The sequence below is a fragment of the Patagioenas fasciata genome, chromosome 6, assembly GCF_037038585.1.
Source record: "Patagioenas fasciata isolate bPatFas1 chromosome 6, bPatFas1.hap1, whole genome shotgun sequence".
Taxonomy (NCBI): domain Eukaryota; kingdom Metazoa; phylum Chordata; class Aves; order Columbiformes; family Columbidae; genus Patagioenas; species Patagioenas fasciata.
In genome coordinates, this window is record NC_092525.1 from 49,868,346 (window position 1) to 49,883,967 (window position 15,622).

Sequence of the window (15,622 nt, forward strand, 5' to 3'; positions counted from 1 at the left end):
AAATCTAAACCTAAAATCTAAACCTAACCCCAAATCTAAACCTAACCCCAAATCTAAACCTAAAATCTAAACCTAACCCCAAATCTAAACCTAAAATCTAAACCTAACCCCAAATCTAAACCTAAAATTTAAGCCTAAACCCAAATCTAAACCTAAAATCTAAACCTAACCCCAAATCTAAACCTAACCTCAAATCTAAACCAAAAATCTAAACCTAACCCCAAATCTAAACCTAAAATCTAAACCTAACCCCAAATCTAAACCTAAAATCTAAACCTAACCTAAAATCTAAACCTAACCCCAAATCTAAACCTAAAATCTAAACCTAAAATCTAAACCTAACCCCAAATCTAAACCTAAAATCTAAACCTAACCCCAAATCTAAACCGAAAATCTAAACCTAACCCCAAATCTAAACCTAAAATCTAAACCTAACCCCAAATCTAAACCTAACCCCAAATCTAAACCAAAAATCTAAACCTAACCCCAAATGTAAACCTAAAATCTAAACCTAAAATCTAAACCTAACCTAAAATCTAAACCTAACCCCAAATCTAAACCTAAAATCTAAACCTAACCCCAAATCTAAACCTAACCCCAAATCTAAACCTAAAATCTAAACCTAACACCAAATCTAAACCGAAAATCTAAACCTAACCCCAAATCTAAACCTAAAATCTAAACCTAACCCCAAATCTAAACCTAACCTAAAATCTAAACCTAACCCCAAATCTAAACCTAAAATCTAAACCTAACCCGAAATCTAAACCTAAAATCTAAACCTAACCCCAAATCTAAACCTAAAATCTAAGCCTAACCTCAAATCTAAACCTAAAATCTAAACCTAAACCCAAATCTAAACCTAAAATCTAAACCTAAACCCAAATCTAAACCTAACCCCAAATCTAAACCTAAAATCTAAACCTAACCCCAAATCTAAACCTAAAATCTAAACCTAACCCCAAATCTAAACCTAACCCCAGATCTAAACCTAAAATCTAAACCTAACCCCAAATCTAAACCTAAAATCTAAACCTAACCCCAAATCTAAACCTAAAATTTAAGCCTAAACCCAAATCTAAACCTAAAATCTAAACCTAACCCCAAATCTAAACCTAACCTCAAATCTAAACCAAAAATCTAAACCTAACCCCAAATCTAAACCTAAAATCTAAACCTAACCCCAAATCTAAACCTAAAATCTAAACCTAACCTAAAATCTAAACCTAACCCCAAATCTAAACCTAAAATCTAAACCTAAAATCTAAACCTAACCCCAAATCTAAACCTAAAATCTAAACCTAACCCCAAATCTAAACCGAAAATCTAAACCTAACCCCAAATCTAAACCTAAAATCTAAACCTAACCCCAAATCTAAACCTAACCCCAAATCTAAACCAAAAATCTAAACCTAACCCCAAATGTAAACCTAAAATCTAAACCTAAAATCTAAACCTAACCTAAAATCTAAACCTAACCCCAAATCTAAACCTAAAATCTAAACCTAACCCCAAATCTAAACCTAACCCCAAATCTAAACCTAAAATCTAAACCTAACACCAAATCTAAACCGAAAATCTAAACCTAACCCCAAATCTAAACCTAAAATCTAAACCTAACCCCAAATCTAAACCTAACCTAAAATCTAAACCTAACCCCAAATCTAAACCTAAAATCTAAACCTAACCCGAAATCTAAACCTAAAATCTAAACCTAACCCCAAATCTAAACCTAAAATCTAAACCTAAAATCTAAACCTAACCCCAAATCTAAACCTAACCCCAAATCTAAACCTAAAATCTAAACCTAACCCCAAATCTAAACCTAAAATCTAAACCTAACCCCAAATCTAAACCTAAAATCTAAACCTAACCCCAAATCTAAACCTAAAATCTAAACCTAACCCCAATCTAAACCTAAAATCTAAACCTAACCCCAAATCTAAACCTAACCCCAAATCTAAACCTAAAATCTAAACCTAACCCCAAATCTAAACCTAACCCCAAATCTAAACCTAACCCCAAATCTAAACCTAAAATCTAAACCTAACCCCAAATCTAAACTTAAATCTAAACCTAACCCCAAATATAAACCTAAAATCTAAACCTAACCCCAAATCTAAACCAAAAATCTAAACCTAAACCCAAATCTAAACCTAAAATCTAAACCTAACCCCAAATCTAAACCTAACCCCAAATCTAAACCTAACCCCAAATCTAAACCTAAAATCTAAACCTAACCCCAAATCTAAACCTAAAATCTAAACCTAACCCCAAATCTAAACCTAACCCCATATCTAAACCTAAAATCTAAACCTAACCCCAAATCTAAACCTAAAATCTAAACCTAACACCAAATCTAAACCTAACCCCAAATCTAAACCTAACCCCAAATCTAAACCTAACCCCAAATCTAAGCCCAAATCTAAACCTAAAATCTAAACCTAATCCCAAATCTAAACATAAAATCTAAACCTAACCCCAAATCTAAACCTAAAATCTAAACCTAACACCAAATCTAAACCTAAAATCTAAACCTAACCCCAAATCTAAACCTAACCCCAAATCTAAGCCCAAATCTAAACCTAAAATCTAAACCTAACCCCAAATCTAAACCTAAAATCTAAACCTAACCCCAAATCTAAACCTAAAATCTAAGCCTAACCCCAAATCTAAACCTAAAATCTAAACCTAAACCCAAATCTAAACCTAAAATCTAAACCTAAACCCAAATCTAAACCTAACCCCAAATCTAAACCTAAAATCTAAACCTAACCCCAAATCTAAACCTAAAATCTAAACCTAACACCAAATCTAAACCTAACCCCAAATCTAAACCTAAAATCTAAACCTAACCCCAAATCTAAACCTAAAATCTAAACCTAACCCCAAATCTAAACCTAAAATTTAAGCCTAAACCCAAATCTAAACCTAAAATCTAAACCAAACCCCAAATCTAAACCTAACCTCAAATCTAAACCAAAAATCTAAACCTAACCCCAAATCTAAACCTAAAATCTAAACCTAACCCCAAATCTAAACCTAAAATCTAAACCTAACCTAAAATCTAAACCTAACCCCAAATCTAAACCTAAAATCTAAACCTAAAATCTAAACCTAACCCCAAATCTAAACCTAAAATCTAAACCTAACCCCAAATCTAAACCGAAAATCTAAACCTAACCCCAAATCTAAACCTAAAATCTAAACCTAACCCCAAATCTAAACCTAACCCCAAATCTAAACCAAAAATCTAAACCTAACCCCAAATGTAAACCTAAAATCTAAACCTAAAATCTAAACCTAACCTAAAATCTAAACCTAACCCCAAATCTAAACCTAAAATCTAAACCTAACCCCAAATCTAAACCTAACCCCAAATCTAAACCTAAAATCTAAACCTAACACCAAATCTAAACCGAAAATCTAAACCTAACCCCAAATCTAAACCTAAAATCTAAACCTAACCCCAAATCTAAACCTAACCTAAAATCTAAACCTAACCCCAAATCTAAACCTAAAATCTAAACCTAACCCGAAATCTAAACCTAAAATCTAAACCTAACCCCAAATCTATACCTAAAATCTAAACCTAAAATCTAAACCTAACCCCAAATCTAAACCTAACCCCAAATCTAAACCTAAAATCTAAACCTAACCCCAAATCTAAACCTAAAATCTAAACCTAACCCCAAATCTAAACCAAAAATCTAAACCTAACTCCAAATCTAAACCTAAAATCTAAACCTAACCCCAAATCTAAACCGAAAATCTAAACCTAACCCCAAATCTAAACCGAAAATCTAAACCTAACACCAAATCTAAACCTAACCCCAAATCTAAACCTAACCCCAAATCTAACCCCAAATCTAAACCCCAAATCTAAACCTAACCTCAAATCTAAACCTAAAATCTAAACCTAACCCCAAATCTAAACCTAACCCCAAATCTAAACCTAAAATCTAAACCTAACCCCAAATCTAAACCTAAAATCTAAACCTAACCCCAAATCTAAACCTAACCCCAAATCTAAACCTAAAATCTAAACCTAACCCCAAATCTAAACCTAATCCCAAATCTAAACCTAACCCCAAATCTAAACCTAAAATCTAAACCTAACCCCAAATCTAAACCTATAATCTAAACCTAACCCCAAATCTAAACCAAAAATCTAAACCTAACACCAAATCTAAACCTAACCCCAAATCTAAACCTAACCCCAAATCTAACCCCAAATCTAAACCTAAAATCTAAACCAAACCCCAAATCTAAACCTAACCCCAAATCTAAACCTAAAATCTAAACCTAACCCCAAATCTAAACCTAAAATCTAAACCTAACACCAAATCTAAACCTAACCCCAAATCTAAACCTAACCCCAAATCTAAGCCCAAATATAAACTTAAAATCTAAACCTAATCCCAAATCTAAACCTAAAATCTAAACCTAACCCCAAATCTAAACCTAAAATCTAAACCTAACACCAAATCTGAACCTAACCCCAAATCTAAACCTAAAATCTAAACCTAACCCCAAATCTAAACCTAACCCCAACCCCTAACGCCAAATCTAAACCTAACCCCAAATCTAAACCTAACCCCAAATCTAAACCTAAAATCTAAACCTAACCCCAAATCTAAACCTAACCCCAAATCTAAACCTAACCCCAAATCTAAGCCCAAATCTAAACCTAAAATCTAAACCTAACCCCAAATCTAAACCTAAAATCTAAACTTAACACCAAATCTAAACCTAACCCCAAATCTAAACCTAACCCCTAACCCCAAATCTAAACCTAAAATCTAAACCTAAACCCAAATCTAAACCTAAAATCTAAACCTAAACCCAAATCTAAACCTAACCCCAAATCTAAACCTAAAATCTAAACCTAACCCCAAATCTAAACCTAAAATCTAAACCTAACCCCAAATCTAAACCTAACCCCAAATCTAAACCTAAAATCTAAACCTAACCCCAAATCTAAACCTAAAATCTAAACCTAACCCCAAATCTAAACCTAAAATTTAAGCCTAACCCCAAATCTAAACCTAAAATCTAAACCTAACCCCAAATCTAAACCTAACCTCAAATCTAAACCAAAAATCTAAACCTAACCCCAAATCTAAACCTAAAATCTAAACCTAACCCCAAATCTAAACCTAAAATCTAAACCTAACCTAAAATCTAAACCTAACCCCAAATCTAAACCTAAAATCTAAACCTAAAATCTAAACCTAACCCCAAATCTAAACCTAAAATCTAAACCTAACCCCAAATCTAAACCGAAAATCTAAACCTAACCCCAAATCTAAACCTAAAATCTAAACCTAACCCCAAATCTAAACCTAACCCCAAATCTAAACCAAAAATCTAAACCTAACCCCAAATCTAAACCTAAAATCTAAACCTAACCCCAAATCTAAACCTAACCCCAAATCTAAACCTAAAATCTAAACCTAACCCCAAATCTAAACCTAAAATCTAAACCTAAAATCTAAACCTAACCCCAAATCTAAACCTAACCCCAAATCTAAACCTAAAATCTAAACCTAACCCCAAATCTAAACCTAACCCCAAATCTAAACCTAAAATCTAAACCTAACACCAAATCTAAACCGAAAATCTAAACCTAACCCCAAATCTAAACCTAAAATCTAAACCTAACCCCAAATCTAAACCTAACCTAAAATCTAAACCTAACCCCAAATCTAAACCTAAAATCTAAACCTAACCCGAAATCTAAACCTAAAATCTAAACCTAACCCCAAATCTAAACCTAAAATCTAAACCTAAAATCTAAACCTAACCCCAAATCTAAACCTAACCCCAAATCTAAACCTAAAATCTAAACCTAACCCCAAATCTAAACCTAAAATCTAAACCTAACCCCAAATCTAAACCAAAAATCTAAACCTAACTCCAAATCTAAACCTAAAATCAAAACCTAACCCCAAATCTAAACCGAAAATCTAAACCTAACCCCAAATCTAAACCGAAAATCTAAACCTAACACCAAATCTAAACCTAATCCCAAATCTAAACCTAACCCCAAATCTAACCCCAAATCTAAACCCCAAATCTAAACCTAACCCCAAATCTAAACCTAACCCCAAATCTAAACCTAAAATCTAAACCTAACCCCAAATCTAAACCTAAAATCTAAACCTAACCCCAAATATAAACCTAAAATCTAAACCTAACCCCAAATCTAAACCAAAAATCTAAACCTAAACCCAAATCTAAACCTAAAATCTAAACCTAACCCCAAATCTAAACCTAACCCCAAATCTAAACCTAACCCCAAATCTAAACCTAAAATCTAAACCTAACCCCAAATCTAAACCTAAAATCTAAACCTAACCCCAAATCTAAACCTAACCCCAAATCTAAACCTAAAATCTAAACCTAACCCCAAATCTAAACCTAAAATCTAAACCTAACACCAAATCTAAACCTAACCCCAAATCTAAACCTAACCCCAAATCTAAACCTAACCCCAAATCTAAGCCAAAATCTAAACCTAAAATCTAAACCTAATCCCAAATCTAAACATAAAATCTAAACCTAACCCCAAATCTAAACCTAAAATCTAAACCTAACACCAAATCTAAACCTAAAATCTAAACCTAACCCCAAATCTAAACCTAACCCCAAATCTAAGCCCAAATCTAAACCTAAAATCTAAACCTAACCCCAAATCTAAACCTAAAATCTAAACCTAACCCCAAATCTAAACCTAAAATCTAAGCCTAACCCCAAATCTAAACCTAAAATCTAAACCTAAACCCAAATCTAAACCTAAAATCTAAACCTAAACCCAAATCTAAACCTAACCCCAAATCTAAACCTAAAATCTAAACCTAACCCCAAATCTAAACCTAAAATCTAAACCTAACCCCAAATCTAAACCTAACCCCAAATCTAAACCTAAAATCTAAACCTAACCCCAAATCTAAACCTAAAATCTAAACCTAACCCCAAATCTAAACCTAAAATTTAAGCCTAAACCCAAATCTAAACCTAAAATCTAAACCTAACCCCAAATCTAAACCTAACCTCAAATCTAAACCAAAAATCTAAACCTAACCCCAAATCTAAACCTAAAATCTAAACCTAACCCCAAATCTAAACCTAAAATCTAAACCTAACCTAAAATCTAAACCTAACCCCAAATCTAAACCTAAAATCTAAACCTAAAATCTAAACCTAACCCCAAATCTAAACCTAAAATCTAAACCTAACCCCAAATCTAAACCGAAAATCTAAACCTAACCCCAAATCTAAACCTAAAATCTAAACCTAACCCCAAATCTAAACCTAACCCCAAATCTAAACCAAAAATCTAAACCTAACCCCAAATGTAAACCTAAAATCTAAACCTAAAATCTAAACCTAACCTAAAATCTAAACCTAACCCCAAATCTAAACCTAAAATCTAAACCTAACCCCAAATCTAAACCTAACCCCAAATCTAAACCTAAAATCTAAACCTAACACCAAATCTAAACCGAAAATCTAAACCTAACCCCAAATCTAAACCTAAAATCTAAACCTAACCCCAAATCTAAACCTAACCTAAAATCTAAACCTAACCCCAAATCTAAACCTAAAATCTAAACCTAACCCGAAATCTAAACCTAAAATCTAAACCTAACCCCAAATCTAAACCTAAAATCTAAGCCTAACCTCAAATCTAAACCTAAAATCTAAACCTAAACCCAAATCTAAACCTAAAATCTAAACCTAAACCCAAATCTAAACCTAACCCCAAATCTAAACCTAAAATCTAAACCTAACCCCAAATCTAAACCTAAAATCTAAACCTAACCCCAAATCTAAACCTAACCCCAGATCTAAACCTAAAATCTAAACCTAACCCCAAATCTAAACCTAAAATCTAAACCTAACCCCAAATCTAAACCTAAAATTTAAGCCTAAACCCAAATCTAAACCTAAAATCTAAACCTAACCCCAAATCTAAACCTAACCTCAAATCTAAACCAAAAATCTAAACCTAACCCCAAATCTAAACCTAAAATCTAAACCTAACCCCAAATCTAAACCTAAAATCTAAACCTAACCTAAAATCTAAACCTAACCCCAAATCTAAACCTAAAATCTAAACCTAAAATCTAAACCTAACCCCAAATCTAAACCTAAAATCTAAACCTAACCCCAAATCTAAACCGAAAATCTAAACCTAACCCCAAATCTAAACCTAAAATCTAAACCTAACCCCAAATCTAAACCTAACCCCAAATCTAAACCAAAAATCTAAACCTAACCCCAAATGTAAACCTAAAATCTAAACCTAAAATCTAAACCTAACCTAAAATCTAAACCTAACCCCAAATCTAAACCTAAAATCTAAACCTAACCCCAAATCTAAACCTAACCCCAAATCTAAACCTAAAATCTAAACCTAACACCAAATCTAAACCGAAAATCTAAACCTAACCCCAAATCTAAACCTAAAATCTAAACCTAACCCCAAATCTAAACCTAACCTAAAATCTAAACCTAACCCCAAATCTAAACCTAAAATCTAAACCTAACCCGAAATCTAAACCTAAAATCTAAACCTAACCCCAAATCTATACCTAAAATCTAAACCTAAAATCTAAACCTAACCCCAAATCTAAACCTAACCCCAAATCTAAACCTAAAATCTAAACCTAACCCCAAATCTAAACCTAAAATCTAAACCTAACCCCAAATCTAAACCAAAAATCTAAACCTAACCCCAAATCTAAACCTAAAATCTAAACCTAACCCCAAATCTAAACCTAAAATCTAAACCTAACCCCAAATCTAAACCTAACCCCAAATCTAAACCTAAAATCTAAACCTAACCCCAAATCTAAACCTAACCCCAAATCTAAACCTAACCCCAAATCTAAACCTAAAATCTAAACCTAACCCCAAATCTAAACCTAAAATCTAAACCTAACCCCAAATATAAACCTAAAATCTAAACCTAACCCCAAATCTAAACCAAAAATCTAAACCTAAACCCAAATCTAAACCTAAAATCTAAACCTAACCCCAAATCTAAACCTAACCCCAAATCTAAACCTAACCCCAAATCTAAACCTAAAATCTAAACCTAACCCCAAATCTAAACCTAAAATCTAAACCTAACCCCAAATCTAAACCTAACCCCATATCTAAACCTAAAATCTAAACCTAACCCCAAATCTAAACCTAAAATCTAAACCTAACACCAAATCTAAACCTAACCCCAAATCTAAACCTAACCCCAAATCTAAACCTAACCCCAAATCTAAGCCCAAATCTAAACCTAAAATCTAAACCTAATCCCAAATCTAAACATAAAATCTAAACCTAACCCCAAATCTAAACCTAAAATCTAAACCTAACACCAAATCTAAACCTAAAATCTAAACCTAACCCCAAATCTAAACCTAACCCCAAATCTAAGCCCAAATCTAAACCTAAAATCTAAACCTAACCCCAAATCTAAACCTAAAATCTAAACCTAACCCCAAATCTAAACCTAAAATCTAAGCCTAACCCCAAATCTAAACCTAAAATCTAAACCTAAACCCAAATCTAAACCTAAAATCTAAACCTAAACCCAAATCTAAACCTAACCCCAAATCTAAACCTAAAATCTAAACCTAACCCCAAATCTAAACCTAAAATCTAAACCTAACACCAAATCTAAACCTAACCCCAAATCTAAACCTAAAATCTAAACCTAACCCCAAATCTAAACCTAAAATCTAAACCTAACCCCAAATCTAAACCTAAAATTTAAGCCTAAACCCAAATCTAAACCTAAAATCTAAACCAAACCCCAAATCTAAACCTAACCTCAAATCTAAACCAAAAATCTAAACCTAACCCCAAATCTAAACCTAAAATCTAAACCTAACCCCAAATCTAAACCTAAAATCTAAACCTAACCTAAAATCTAAACCTAACCCCAAATCTAAACCTAAAATCTAAACCTAAAATCTAAACCTAACCCCAAATCTAAACCTAAAATCTAAACCTAACCCCAAATCTAAACCGAAAATCTAAACCTAACCCCAAATCTAAACCTAAAATCTAAACCTAACCCCAAATCTAAACCTAACCCCAAATCTAAACCAAAAATCTAAACCTAACCCCAAATGTAAACCTAAAATCTAAACCTAAAATCTAAACCTAACCTAAAATCTAAACCTAACCCCAAATCTAAACCTAAAATCTAAACCTAACCCCAAATCTAAACCTAACCCCAAATCTAAACCTAAAATCTAAACCTAACACCAAATCTAAACCGAAAATCTAAACCTAACCCCAAATCTAAACCTAAAATCTAAACCTAACCCCAAATCTAAACCTAACCTAAAATCTAAACCTAACCCCAAATCTAAACCTAAAATCTAAACCTAACCCGAAATCTAAACCTAAAATCTAAACCTAACCCCAAATCTATACCTAAAATCTAAACCTAAAATCTAAACCTAACCCCAAATCTAAACCTAACCCCAAATCTAAACCTAAAATCTAAACCTAACCCCAAATCTAAACCTAAAATCTAAACCTAACCCCAAATCTAAACCAAAAATCTAAACCTAACTCCAAATCTAAACCTAAAATCTAAACCTAACCCCAAATCTAAACCGAAAATCTAAACCTAACCCCAAATCTAAACCGAAAATCTAAACCTAACACCAAATCTAAACCTAACCCCAAATCTAAACCTAACCCCAAATCTAACCCCAAATCTAAACCCCAAATCTAAACCTAACCTCAAATCTAAACCTAAAATCTAAACCTAACCCCAAATCTAAACCTAACCCCAAATCTAAACCTAAAATCTAAACCTAACCCCAAATCTAAACCTAAAATCTAAACCTAACCCCAAATCTAAACCTAACCCCAAATCTAAACCTAAAATCTAAACCTAACCCCAAATCTAAACCTAATCCCAAATCTAAACCTAACCCCAAATCTAAACCTAAAATCTAAACCTAACCCCAAATCTAAACCTATAATCTAAACCTAACCCCAAATCTAAACCAAAAATCTAAACCTAACACCAAATCTAAACCTAACCCCAAATCTAAACCTAACCCCAAATCTAACCCCAAATCTAAACCTAAAATCTAAACCAAACCCCAAATCTAAACCTAACCCCAAATCTAAACCTAAAATCTAAACCTAACCCCAAATCTAAACCTAAAATCTAAACCTAACACCAAATCTAAACCTAACCCCAAATCTAAACCTAACCCCAAATCTAAGCCCAAATATAAACTTAAAATCTAAACCTAATCCCAAATCTAAACCTAAAATCTAAACCTAACCCCAAATCTAAACCTAAAATCTAAACCTAACACCAAATCTGAACCTAACCCCAAATCTAAACCTAAAATCTAAACCTAACCCCAAATCTAAACCTAACCCCAACCCCTAACCCCAAATCTAAACCTAACCCCAAATCTAAACCTAACCCCAAATCTAAACCTAAAATCTAAACCTAACCCCAAATCTAAACCTAACCCCAAATCTAAACCTAACCCCAAATCTAAGCCCAAATCTAAACCTAAAATCTAAACCTAACCCCAAATCTAAACCTAAAATCTAAACTTAACACCAAATCTAAACCTAACCCCAAATCTAAACCTAACCCCTAACCCCAAATCTAAACCTAAAATCTAAACCTAAACCCAAATCTAAACCTAAAATCTAAACCTAAACCCAAATCTAAACCTAACCCCAAATCTAAACCTAAAATCTAAACCTAACCCCAAATCTAAACCTAAAATCTAAACCTAACCCCAAATCTAAACCTAACCCCAAATCTAAACCTAAAATCTAAACCTAACCCCAAATCTAAACCTAAAATCTAAACCTAACCCCAAATCTAAACCTAAAATTTAAGCCTAACCCCAAATCTAAACCTAAAATCTAAACCTAACCCCAAATCTAAACCTAACCTCAAATCTAAATCAAAAATCTAAACCTAACCCCAAATCTAAACCTAAAATCTAAACCTAACCCCAAATCTAAACCTAAAATCTAAACCTAACCTAAAATCTAAACCTAACCCCAAATCTAAACCTAAAATCTAAACCTAAAATCTAAACCTAACCCCAAATCTAAACCTAAAATCTAAACCTAACCCCAAATCTAAACCGAAAATCTAAACCTAACCCCAAATCTAAACCTAAAATCTAAACCTAACCCCAAATCTAAACCTAACCCCAAATCTAAACCAAAAATCTAAACCTAACCCCAAATCTAAACCTAAAATCTAAACCTAACCCCAAATCTAAACCTAACCCCAAATCTAAACCAAAAATCTAAACCTAACCCCAAATGTAAACCTAAAATCTAAACCTAAAATCTAAACCTAACCTAAAATCTAAACCTAACCCCAAATCTAAACCTAAAATCTAAACCTAACCCCAAATCTAAACCTAACCCCAAATCTAAACCGAAAATCTAAACCTAACACCAAATCTAAACCGAAAATCTAAACCTAACCCCAAATCTAAACCTAAAATCTAAACCTAACCCCAAATCTAAACCTAACCTAAAATCTAAACCTAACCCCAAATCTAAACCTAAAATCTAAACCTAACCCGAAATCTAAACCTAAAATCTAAACCTAACCCCAAATCTATACCTAAAATCTAAACCTAAAATCTAAACCTGACCCCAAATCTAAACCTAACCCCAAATCTAAACCTAAAATCTAAACCTAACCCCAAATCTAAACCTAAAATCTAAACCTAACCCCAAATCTAAACCAAAAATCTAAACCTAACTCCAAATCTAAACCTAAAATCAAAACCTAACCCCAAATCTAAACCGAAAATCTAAACCTAACCCCAAATCTAAACCGAAAATCTAAACCTAACACCAAATCTAAACCTAATCCCAAATCTAAACCTAACCCCAAATCTAACCCCAAATCTAAACCCCAAATCTAAACCTAACCTCAAATCTAAACCTAAAATCTAAACCTAACCCCAAATCTAAACCTAAAATCTATACCTAACCCCAAATCTAAACCTAATCCCAAATCTAAACCTAACCCCAAATCTAACCCCAAATCTAAACCCCAAATCTAAACCTAACCCCAAATCTAAACCTAAAATCTAAACCTAACCCCAAATCTAAACCTAAAATCTAAACCTAACCCCAAATCTAAACCTAACCCCAAATCTAAACCTAAAATCTAAACCTAACCCCAAATCTAAACCTAACCCCAAATCTAAACCTAACCCCAAATCTAAACCTAAAATCTAAACCTAACCCCAAATCTAAACCTATAATCTAAACCTAACCTTAAATCTAAACCAAAAATCTAAACCTAACACCAAATCTAAACCTAACCCCAAATCTAAACCTAACCCCAAATCTAACCCCAAATCTAAACCTAAAATCTAAACCTAACCTCAAATCTAAACCTAAAATCTAAACCAAACCCCAAATCTAAACCTAACCCCAAATCTAAACCTAAAATCTAAACCTAACCCCAAATCTAAACCTAAAATCTAAACCTAACACCAAATCTAAACCTAACCCCAAATCTAAACCTAACCCCAAATCTAAGCCCAAATCTAAACTTAAAATCTAAACCTAATCCCAAATCTAAACCTAAAATCTAAACCTAACCCCAAATCTAAACCTAACCCCAACCCCTAACCCCAAATCTAAACCTAACCCCAAATCTAAACCTAACCCCAAATCTAAACCTAAAATCTAAACCTAACCCCAAATCTAAACCTAACCCCAAATCTAAACCTAACCCCAAATCTAAACCTAACCCCAAATCTAAGCCCAAATCTAAACCTAAAATCTAAACCTAACCCCAAATCTAAACCTAAAATCTAAACCTAACACCAAATCTAAACCTAACCCCAAATCTAAACGTAACCCCAAATCTAAGCCCAAATCTAAACCTAAAATCTAAACCTAATCCCAAATCTAAACCTAAAATCTAAACCTAACCCCAAATCTAAACCTAAAATCTAAACCTAACACCAAATCTGAACCTAACCCCAAATCTAAACCTAAAATCTAAACCTAACCCCAAATCTAAACCTAACCCCAACCCCTAACCCCAAATCTAAACCTAACCCCAAATATAAACCTAACCCCAAATCTAAACCTAAAATCTAAACCTAACCCCAAATCTAAACCTAACCACAAATCTAAACCTAACCACAAATCTAAGCCCAAATCTAAACCTAAAATCTAAACCTAACCCCAAATCTAAACCTAAAATCTAAACCTAACCCCAAATCTAAACCTAAAATCTAAACCTAACACTAAATCTAAACCTAACCCCAAATCTAAACCTAACCCCAAATCTAACCCCAAATCTAAACCTAACCCCAAATCTAAACCTAAAATCTAAACCTAACCCCAAATCTAAACCTAAAATCTAAACATAAAATCTAAACCTAACCCCAAATCTAAACCTAAAATCTAAACCTAACCCCAAATCTAAACCGAAAATCTAAACCTAACCCCAAATCTAAACCTAAAATCTAAAGCTAACCCCAAATCTAAACCTAACCCCAAATCTAAACCTAAAATCTAAACCTAACCCCAAATCTAAACCTAAAATCTAAACCTAACCTAAAATCTAAACCTAACCCCAAATCTAAACCTAAAATCTAAACCTAACCCCAAATCTAAACCTAAAATCTAAACCTAACCCCAAATCTAAACCTAAAATCTAAACCTAACCTAAAATCTAAACCTAACCCCAAATCTAAACCTAAAATCTAAACCTAACCCCAAATCTAAACCGAAAATCTAAACCTAACCCCAAATCTAAACCTAAAATCTAAACCTAACCCCAAATCTAAACCTAACCCCAAATCTAAACCTAAAATCTAAACCTAACACCAAATCTAAACTGAAAATCTAAACCTAACCCCAAATCTAAACCTAAAATCTAAACCTAACCCCAAATCTAAACCTAACCTAAAATCTAAACCTAACCCCAAATCTAAACCTAAAATCAAAACCTAACCCGAAATCTAAAACTAAAATCTAAACCTAACCCCAAATCTAAACCTAAAATCTAAACCTAAAATCTAAACCTAACCCCAAATCTAAACCTAACCCCCAATCTAAACCTAAAATCTAAACCTAACCCCAAATCTAAACCTAAAATCTAAACCTAACCCCAAATCTAAACCAAAAATCTAAACCTAACCCCAAATCTAAACCTAAAATCTAAACCTAACCCCAAATCTAAACCGAAAATCTAAACCTAACCCCAAATCTAAACCGAAAATCTCAACCTAACACCAAATCTAAACCTAACCCCAAATCTAAACCTAACCCCAAATCTAACCCAAAATCTAAACCCCAAATCTAAACCGAACCTCAAATCTAAACCTAAAATCTAAACCTAACCCCAAATCTAAACCTAACCCCAAATCTAAACCTAAAATCTAAACCTAACCCCAAATCTAAACCTAAAATCTAAACCTAACCCCAAATCTAAACCTAACCCCAAATCTAAACCTAAAATCTAAACCTAACCCCAAATCTAAACCTAACCCCAAATCTAAACCTAACCCCAAATCTAAACCTAAAATCTAAACCTAACCCCAAATCTAAACCTAAAATCTAAACC